This window comes from Pteropus vampyrus, unplaced genomic scaffold, assembly GCF_000151845.1.
Source record: "Pteropus vampyrus isolate Shadow unplaced genomic scaffold, Pvam_2.0 Scaffold465, whole genome shotgun sequence".
Classification (NCBI taxonomy): Eukaryota; Metazoa; Chordata; class Mammalia; order Chiroptera; family Pteropodidae; genus Pteropus; species Pteropus vampyrus.
In genome coordinates this window covers 1,366,521-1,373,028 of record NW_011889246.1, presented here as the reverse complement: position 1 = coordinate 1,373,028, position 6,508 = coordinate 1,366,521, and the positions used below count along the sequence as shown (strand labels likewise).

The window sequence follows — 6,508 nt, the reverse complement described above, 5'->3', positions numbered from 1 at the left end:
CCCACACATTTTGCTTTCTTGTGCTAAAAGAAGAGACAAGTGGGCAAGGAGAGCTGTTTATAATTGCATTGCATTTCTGGACACTTCTTAACCACAAGTTCCTATCAGAATTTCTGCCTGTGAACTGTCAACTATTTGGTTTTGGCTGATACCAAAATATGTTACAATACCTCCCAGGGAGAAAATTCTCACATCTTTAGATACTCCTTAATGACTGGGATGTCACTCCAGTACAATAAATATGGTTTGGCTCCTTAAAAGTCCCATCTGTCCCTAGAGAGGTGGTACAGCTTCTCAGAAGCCTGGGAGCGGGAGACGCCTCCCTTACTTAATCCCAACCAGTAACACTCTTTTCAGTCTTTTCTCACCACCAGTTCCTCCAACTATGTGGCAATCAGACCAATGGTAGTAAGTTGTTTTTGTTTTTGTTTTTAAATGCTTAATAGATGTGAGTGCATATTCATCTATGGGTAAAACTGTTTGAGACATTTAAAGGTCTTTTTTGTAAAAAAAAAAAAATTACTTAAGTAAAAGAAAGTGAGCATATTTTTCTTAAATATTAAGCAAATAACAAGACAGATGGTGTACAGTTATGTCAAAAGTTACATCAATGGTATTGGAGCAGCAGACGTTTCGCCCTGGCCCCACAGCAAAGACAGGAGGAGAGTTTTCCCCTTAGTCTGAACTGATTGATTTCTGTATCCTAGTTCCTCCAGAGTACTAAACAGGTGTTGGGCAGTTGCACATTTATTTTAGTATATTAACCATTCAAATAGCGTATATCCATGGTAAGACAAAAGTTCAAAGTGTACGAAAGAATGCAATGCAAAGGAAAGCTCCCTCATAGAGGCCCTCCTCAGAAGCTCCCACAGTGTAGGAAGTTGAGTGAGCTGCTAGGGAGTCTGAGTCCTGGAGACTGATCAAACTTCTTCCAAGAATCAACATTTTAAACATTGATTCTTTCCCTCCTTCCTCTTTCCCTTGGCTCTATTTGTTTCTCTGTACTTGCTCTTTTTCACCTCTTCCTCTAGTTTAAATAAGAGGAAGAGGAGAAGCAGAATGAACTTTTCAAGACCACCCTGTGTCATCTGGAGAGTCCCACTGAGCAAGGTCCCAGAAAGCCACCCTCTGGATGCCTGTCTGTTCCTCCATGGTAGAGACTTCGAGCTGATCTATTAGTTTCCAGGACATCCAGCATGTGCCTCTCCTTTCTTCAGATCACAAGATCTGAGTCAGGATTTGGTCATAAAGACAGATGAGAATAGAGGCAGGACTCAAGAGAAACTTGTCTTGGTGAAAAATCTCAGAAATAACAGTGATATCTCAAGGTCAGGTCAAAACTGAACTTTTCTCGTTAACCCCATCCTAGAATAGTATTCAGGTTTAAAAAATTGCTCTCCTTTACCCAGAAGCAGAAAGGAAGAAACTTAAGGTCTCTATAAGACCATATAAAAATAAAAAGAATGCAAGGACTCCTATTCTGGGTCAGTAATGAAGACTGAGCAATGTGGCTGGTAGGTGAGGTGGAAATGTTTGTGCAACAAAGAAATCACAGAGATTAGAGTAATTCTAAAATTAATATTTTTACCCCGACTTTCTTTTGTTGGGTATTCCTTTTCCATCCCTCTATTTTCCACTGTTCTATGTCTGACACACATCGAATGTAGGATAAAACATTATGAGTCTGACATTACTCTTGTCCTTTCTACTTGCCATCTCAGCCATGTGCAGGCAGCTAAATGCTACCGAATGCAGCACAGGGTAGGGACCTATCCATACTGAATGGACATGTGGGGAAACCAGAAGGTGTCATTTGAGTTCTCATGTTTAATCTTTCCTGTGTCAAGTCTTATGATTGGGAGGACCATGCCAAGTGATTGAGTTTGGTTGTTAAAACTTGTTTAAAAAAATAAAAGAAACTATACTAGAGCTAATTTTTACAAAAGTCTTCCAAGACTTTTCCCAAGATTAATTTCACTGTATTTTAAGTAAATATTTAATAACTAACAGGCAACAGTTAATGTGCATCTATCTTGTGTGGAACAGTGGTTAGGGGAGTGATTAACAAAGAACAGAAATCTACAAATTTGGCTTTCAAGTGTTGCTTGCTGAGACTGTTATCAAGACTCAAACACAAAGTTGTTATTAGTAGAGCCTAGAGATTAAGTGCATGGGCTTTGGATCTGGGAGCTAATCTAGGGTCTGCCACTTATTAGGCATGTTAACTAACTTCCATAAGCATCAGTCTCCTCACCCTCAGGATGGGGGCAATAATTCTACTCCACAGGGATTTTGGAAGGATCACATGAGAAAAAGCACATGGTCTACTTTAAAATTGGAATCTCAGTTCATCTGGATACTTCATTTGGGAGAATGAAGGGGGTGTTTTATGACACTCCCTTAAGAAAGAAAAGTTACAAGCTGTTTCAATGGTATAACAACAACCAAAAATGCCAACTTATACATTTATGAGTCTTTCTCAAGACACATGTGCCTGTAGGGACAAAAGACATGGAATGGAATGAAGTTAAGTGAAACTAAACTTCCCTGCGGGATGTGACTCAGTAAGAATCCTGAGTACACCAGGGCAGGACAGGTACATCTGTCTCCCTTGCCATGTGTACACCCTTTGTATGCAGCAACACAATTCAATTCTGATACAAACACCTAGAGTTAGCATCAGACTCCATAGGTTAAAGGGCATGGTCCCCAACAAGACTGTCCCCAGTTGAGATGACAGCCACAAGTTTGGGGGTCCCCAAGCCACATGTACTTCTGACCAAAGATTACAAGTTCAGGAGGTTCCTATAACCCTTGTTAGTTTCAATAATTCACTAGAATGACTCACAGAACCCAGGAAAGCACTATACTTATAAATACAGTTTTATTATAAAGGATTCAAATCAAGACCCAGACAAATGAAGATATACATAAGGCAAGGTCTGGAAGAGTCATGAACACAGAGCTTCCATGTCCTTTCCTCATGGAATCAGGGAGCATCACTCTCCCAGCATATTAACATGCTCACCAACATGGAAGCTCCACCAAGTTTCAGTGTCCAGAGTTTTTATTGAGGTTTCATTAGGTAGCTATGGTTGATGGAATCATTGACCACATGATTGAACTCAATCTCCAGTTCCCCTTCCCTTCCTGGAGGTCACACTGGCTCAAACCCCCAACCCTCTAACCACATGGCTCTTCTTTCTAATGACCAAACCTCACTCTGAGTCATCTTGTTAGGATAAACTCTAGTTTGAGCCAAAGGGCTCATGAATAACAAAGATGCTCCTATTACTCATGAAATTCTTAGGATTTAGTCTCCCTCCCCTAAACCAGGGGTAAAAAGCCAAATTCTTTACTATACAACAAGCTTCATATTCAGGGACATCATATTGTAGAAGAGGAAAAATAGGATGGCAACATCTCAAAGATTGTGCTTTTATCTAAAGCCATAAATAAGAGAATATCTAAACTAGCCCTGATATGAAATGGGACTTTCAATAGACCAAATGCTCAAGTTCAAAATGTTCTGTTTAAAGCAGAATACTGTTAACTGGCAAGTCTAAAGTGACCACTCCTAACGTGGTGGGCTCTTGAGGAAGATCAAAGCAGTTTAGAGGCTATGGAACTGACCAGCACCACCAAACTTATCAAAGAATTTATGTAAATCTGAATAACAATGCAGCAATTTACAATGAAAAATATTTTGATCGGGTAATTCAAAATCATTGTACCAAGTTGTTGGTGCCTTCTTCCACCAGGAGCAAAGCCAAAATTCAGAGTCAGATTAATAAGAGATTAGTGCTTGGTGACTCTAGAATCAGAGTAATGGCAAAACCCCACACATTTGGACTTTTTGACCCTTTTTCCTACACTCCACCTGTACTATTTACCACCCTTCTACTCTCATAATAGAATGCTTTCCTTAGACATGCTTATAATATTTATTAGTTTATGTGTAGCCTTACTTATATCATTTGGGGAGAGAGGACAAAAACACATCAAGGTCCTAGATGACATTTTTAGATTAAAAAGTTTCCTTCGGTACATATCTACCATTAAACCTGAAGGCTTATCTCATACTCTTATCTACTTTTAAATTGGTTATGACCAGCCACTTCCAGAGCAGCAGATTTCTGAACTTATATCAGAATTTGGCCTGTACACTTTTGTACGCTGTGAGCAAACTCAGTCTGTGAGCACTATTAAAAATAGCCATTCAATCCAGCCAGTGTTTACTTCTTGAGGCATGTGTGACTAATTGCAGGCATTTATTACATGCTTAGTTGCCTAGATAAAATATTGTTTTCTTGACATTTGATTGTTCAATTGGAGCCTTTATACATCTTTTATCAGTGAGGCATGAATAAAGAATGAGGTTATTTCAGAATGGCTCTAGTGTGGTCTTAGAGATTATAAGAAGCTAAAAGCAGGGAGGAGAGAAGTTTGAAAATACAATGCTACTTCTGTCTCAGGTAGATTTAAAATATGTATATTTTTGACTTTGCAAAATCATTAAATGAAAAGGCAGCTGTTCCAGAGCTCAAGACTTATAACTGAACATAACATTTAGCTCCAGTCGTTCAGTGCCCAGCATCTGCCTCTCATGCTGACATTTCATAAGCACTCTGAGGAATGCTTGCTGTTGGGTCTAGGGGCCAGAGTTGGACACACAGATGGCATCCCAGCTTTGTGCACCCAACCCAAATTTATTTACCACCCACCACACCACAACAGTTTAGTAAAGATTCTATCACAGAGCCAACACAACTTCTTTGTGAGCAGCTACTCAGAAGAAGAAATTATTTTTGTCAGCTTCCCAGTGGAGCAGGCTAGCCTGCTACATAAGGCATACTGGGCATTCCATCTGTTTTCTCTTGGGAGTGGTCCTAAGTCCTCATATATCCTATGACAGACGTGCCTCAGAGAACAGCACTGTGCTGTGAGTCAGATAGTATCACTGAGACTCTGCCAGAAATTAGTGTGGGCTTCAGTGATCCCTGAGCCAGCATCCTGTGCATAGGATCTCCTCCCTGAGGCCCACAAACTCAACATGTCTAAAACAAAAATTGTGATTCATTTCTCCTAACCCCTTTTCCCTGGGCTTCCTGTCCCAGTCACTGGTACCATCACCTATCCAGAATCATAAATATCTTTCTTGATTTGTCCCTTCCCTCACCCCCACAGCAAGTCATCAACAAGTTTATTTATTTGCCCTCTGACTTTTCTCAAATCTATCCACTTCTCTTCATCCCAACTCCAATGCCCTCATCCAAGTAGCATCTGTCTCTCTCCTGAAGAACTTTGACACCTTCCCAACGGGTCAGCCACATCCACTGCCACTCCATCCACTTTCCACCCTAGTCCAGGGTGACTTTTTAAAACAAAAATTATGTCACTGTCCTGATGAAAGCCCTCTACAACATCTCACTAATCTCAAAACACAGATCAATATCCAGGTTCAGTGTGGTCTGACCTCTGCCTCATCTTGGGCCTCACAACATCCCCCAAATCTTAAAAAACCAGACCTGCTGGTTTTCCTTTCATCTACTCTCCCTCTTCCCATAAGGCATTTGTATCTTCTGTTCCTTCTGCCTGCAATGGGACCTTTCCAACACCATCCTCCTTTTATTTTATTGTGGCAAAATATGCATACCATAAAATTAACATTTTAAACATTTTTAAGTATACAGTCAAGGGTATTAAATACATTTACACTGTTTTGCAGAAGTGTGTAACATTTTACAAATTTTCATGTCACCCTTGCAACAGGGGCTGAGTTAACTTTCTCTGTATTGTTACAACCACAGTCTGTGTGCTGCTAAAGCCAGTACCCACTCCATTTTGACTGTAAGGTTTGACTCATCCTGCAGATCTCAGCTTAAAAGTCACTTGAAGCCTTCCAAGACCGGACTCATCCCCCATCACCCATCACACATCCTCACACATCTCACCCATCACGCATCACACCCATCACCCATCACACACCCATCACACATGAATGGTACCTGTCTCCCTCACTAGACTGCAAGCTCCATGAGGGCAGCACTCAGATCCTAGGGGATCATTAGGCACACAATAGGAGCTCAGAATGAAAAAATGAGAAAATGCAATTATACCCACAGTGAAGACCACCTTTGACATCATTGTAGAAAACCAGGTAGTTCTGCACTGTCTTGAATTCTGTTCCAGAATGGAATCTTGGCTTCACCTTTGGAAAACTCAAACCAATCGTGAGGTTTTTATTCTTTTCTCACAGAGAAGAACTATTAATTTAGTCATTACCTCTCATAAAAGAGGAAAATATCTTCCCATCTTTAAATAGTACATTTTCCTTTGATTCTATTCATCAGCGTTTCAAAGCTATTAAATCTAGACCCAGATATTTGCAGCAGTTTGTAATTTCCAAAAACTAATGTGAAGTAGAGCTCATGTTGAATAAGCCTGCAAGACACTCAGCTCGATCTTGCCCCACCCATCTGCAGAGTTCTTCCCACCTGTCAGGGCT

At 40.4% G+C, this 6,508-nt stretch overlaps 1 non-coding gene across 1 annotated transcript; it reads right to left on the bottom strand.

Annotated features, from left to right (window-relative positions):
- Positions 1-5,726: 5,726 nt before the first annotated feature.
- On the bottom strand, positions 5,727-5,834 carry LOC111732525. The gene has a single exon (XR_002777597.1). It is a non-coding gene; the product is annotated as a U6 spliceosomal RNA (small nuclear RNA).
- Between the last annotated feature and the right edge of the window lie 674 nt (positions 5,835-6,508).